Source organism: Gymnoscopelus braueri (assembly GCF_963280865.1).
Source record: "Gymnoscopelus braueri genome assembly, contig: SCAFFOLD_105, whole genome shotgun sequence".
NCBI lineage: Eukaryota > Metazoa > Chordata > Actinopteri > Myctophiformes > Myctophidae > Gymnoscopelus > Gymnoscopelus braueri.
The window spans coordinates 183,587-187,847 of record NW_027660631.1 but is presented as its reverse complement, the minus strand read 5'-3'; positions in this window follow the sequence as shown (position 1 = coordinate 187,847).

Below are 4,261 nucleotides of genomic sequence, written 5' to 3'. Positions count from 1 at the left end.
TTACACACTGAAGAGAATACTCTCAACCTGCCTACTTATCCCTTGAGCTGTGCTGGCTAAACCACACACTTCACAAGGCAATCAAGTGGCCTATACAGGGTGAAACTACTTGTACTACTACAAAGTGCCAATAGCCTACTGCTTGAAGCACACAAACAATACAACTATAAACTACAGACTACCACACAAGCTAATAATATAATACTAATAGAAAAGCACTTAGGGTACCACTACTAGCAGCTTGCTAAATAACAAAAGAATGCTGCTATACTCAACTACCAGAGGTCAGGAGCTCAGTTCACTTCAGATGTTGGTTACACACTGAAGAGAATACTCTCAACCTGCCTACTTATCCCTTGAGCTGTGCTGGCTAAACCACACACTTCACAAGGCAATCAAGTGGCCTATACAGGGTGAAACTACTTGTACTACTACAAAGTGCCAATAGCCTACTGCTTGAAGCACACAAACAATACAACTATAAACTACAGACTACCACACAAGCTAATAATATAATACTAATAGAAAAGCACTTAGGGTACCACTACTAGCAGCTTGCTAAATAACAAAAGAATGCTGCTATACTCAACTACCAGAGGTCAGGAGCTCAGTTCACTTCAGATGTTGGTTACACACTGAAGAGAATACTCTCAACCTGCCTACTTATCCCTTGAGCTGTGCTGGCTAAACCACACACTTCACAAGGCAATCAAGTGGCCTATACAGGGTGAAACTACTTGTACTACTACAAAGTGCCAATAGCCTACTGCTTGAAGCACACAAACAATACAACTATAAACTACAGACTACCACACAAGCTAATAATATAATACTAATAGAAAAGCACTTAGGGTACCACTACTAGCAGCTTGCTAAATAACAAAAGAATGCTGCTATACTCAACTACCAGAGGTCAGGAGCTCAGTTCACTTCAGATGTTGGTTACACACTGAAGAGAATACTCTCAACCTGCCTACTTATCCCTTGAGCTGTGCTGGCTAAACCACACACTTCACAAGGCAATCAAGTGGCCTATACAGGGTGAAACTACTTGTACTACTACAAAGTGCCAATCGCCTACTGCTTGAAGCACACAAACAATACAACTATAAACTACAGACTACCACACAAGCTAATAATATAATACTAATAGAAAAGCACTTAGGGTACCACTACTAGCAGCTTGCTAAATAACAAAAGAATGCTGCTATACTCAACTACCAGAGGTCAGGAGCTCAGTTCACTTCAGATGTTGGTTACACACTGAAGATAATACTCTCAACCTGCCTACTTATCCCTTGAGCTGTGCTGGCTAAACCACACACTTCACAAGGCAATCAAGTGGCCTATACAGGGTGAAACTACTTGTACTACTACAAAGTGCCAATCGCCTACTGCTTGAAGCACACAAACAATACAACTATAAACTACAGACTACCACACAAGCTAATAATATAATACTAATAGAAAAGCACTTAGGGTACCACTACTAGCAGCTTGCTAAATAACAAAAGAATGCTGCTATACTCAACTACCAGAGGTCAGGAGCTCAGTTCACTTCAGATGTTGGTTACACACTGAAGAGAATACTCTCAACCTGCCTACTTATCCCTTGAGCTGTGCTGGCTAAACCACACACTTCACAAGGCAATCAAGTGGCTTATACAGGGTGAAACTACTTGTACTACTACAAAGTGCCAATAGCCTACTGCTTGAAGCACACAAACAATACAACTATAAACTACAGACTACCACACAAGCTAATAATATAATACTAATAGAAAAGCACTTAGGGTACCACTACTAGCAGCTTGCTAAATAACAAAAGAATGCTGCTATACTCAACTACCAGAGGTCAGGAGCTCAGTTCACTTCAGATGTTGTGACAGACAGTGACAGAGTGAGAGAGAGGCAGACAGGCAGACAGTGACAGAGTGAGAGAGAGGCAGACAGACAGTCACAGAGTGAGAGAGAGGCAGACAGGCAGACAGTGACAGAGTGAGAGAGAGGCAGACAGGCAGACAGGCAGACAGACAGTGACAGAGTGAGAGAGAGGCAGACAGGCAGACAGTGACAGAGTGAGAGAGAGGCAGACAGGCAGACAGTGACAGAGTGAGAGAGAGGCAGACAGGCAGACAGTGACAGAGTGAGAGAGAGGCAGACAGGCAGACAGACAGACAGACAGACAGTGACAGAGTGAGAGAGAGGCAGACAGACAGGCAGACAGTGACAGAGTGAGAGAGAGGCAGACAGGAAGACAGGCAGACAGACAGTGACAGAGTGAGAGAGAGGCAGACAGGCAGACAGTGACAGATTGAGAGAGAGGCAGACAGGCAGACAGTGACAGAGTGAGAGAGAGGCAGACAGGCAGACAGTGACAGAGTGAGAGAGAGGCAGACAGGCAGACAGGCAGGCAGACAGTGACAGAGTGAGAGAGAGGCAGACAGACAGGCAGACAGTGACAGAGTGAGAGAGAGGCAGACAGGCAGACAGACAGACAGTCAGACAGTGACAGAGTGAGAGAGAGGCAGACAGGCAGACAGTGACAGATTGAAAGAGAGGCAGACAGGCAGACAGACAGACAGACAGACAGACAGACAGACAGACAGTGACAGAGTGAGAGAGAGGCAGACAGACAGACAGACAGACAGACAGACAGACAGACAGACAGACAGACAGACAGAGTGAGAGAGAGGCAGACAGACAGACAGACAGACAGACAGACAGACAGTGACAGAGTGAGAGAGAGGCAGACAGACAGACAGAAAGTGACAGAGTGAGAGAGAGGCAGACAGACAGACAGACAGACAGTGACAGAGTGAGAGAGAGGCAGTGACAGAGTGAGAAGAAGTGAACTTGCATTAATTAACAAAGTCATGATTTTTGTTCAGTAAATTATATTTGGACTGGTTAAATTGGGGTTTGAACCAGGGACCTACAGACTTGCGGTTAGACAGTGTAAAGGATAAGGATAATTCCTTTAACAGGTCCGTTCATGAAAGTCCTTGCGGCCTTGTTTCCAATGAGGGCCTGTGAGCAATTAGGGGTTAAGAGTCTTGCTCAGGGACACATTTCATTTCATCGACACATTTGCTGGCCTGGCCTGGAATCGTACCTGGGGCAACCAGGGCCTCTGGCTCCGTAGGCGGGCTCACTAACCACTCAGCTATGGCCGCAGTACTGACTGAGCTATTGGATAGACAGGACGCTAACTACTCTAGATCACTGGTTCACATAACATTTACCAATACATTTCATGTTATTGTTTAAAAATTGCGCATGTCTGAATTATCAGGGTCATGTTTTGTACAATGCAATTCAAATGTAAACTCTGATGAGTGGGGTTTGAACCGTGGACCTTCGGCACATGAGGCTAACACTGTACTGATCAAGCTATTCAATCCACAGTCTTAATCAGTGAAAAAGGAGAATCCAACAAAACAGAGAATGAAGTACATCATACATTGAAAATAACTACTCTCAATAAGCGTTTCATTTAACAATTGCACGTTTATTCATTGATACAGTCATGTTGTGTGCAATGCAATTGAGGTGAAGTCTGCATGAGGTGGGATTTGAACCGGCAACCCTGTGGTTTCAAGGCAGATGAATAAGCCATTGGACCAACAGACCTGAATTGGTGAAAAGGAGCTCACAGATTTGGCAGACTTTCACGCAAATTGCTCAGAAATCCTGGGTTAAAATGTTTTTCAAACTGGTTAAATTGGGGTTTGAACCAGGGACCTACAGACTTGCGGTTAGACAGTGTAAAGGATAAGGATAATTCCTTTAACAGGTCCGTTCATGAAAGTCCTTGCGGCCTTGTTTCCAATGAGGGCCTGTGAGCAATTAGGGGTTAAGAGTCTTGCTCAGGGACACATTTCATTTCATCGACACATTTGCTGGCCTGGCCTGGAATCGTACCTGGGGCAACCAGGGCCTCTGGCTCCGTAGGCGGGCTCACTAACCACTCAGCTATGGCCCCAGTACTGACTGAGCTACTGGATAGACAGGACGCTAACTACTCTAGATCACTGGTTCACAAAACATTAACCAATAAAGATTTTTTTTTTCTGTCCTCGGAATGGAAACTAGTGAAAATAGTCGAACTACAAGCTCACAATGCGTTGCTATCTAAAAAGGTGTGAGATTGTAGATCAGCTATTTTCACAAGAAAGTATGTCATACATAAAAAACAACTACTCTCAAAAGCATTTCATGTTATTGTTTAAAAATTGCACATGTCTGAATTAACAGGGTC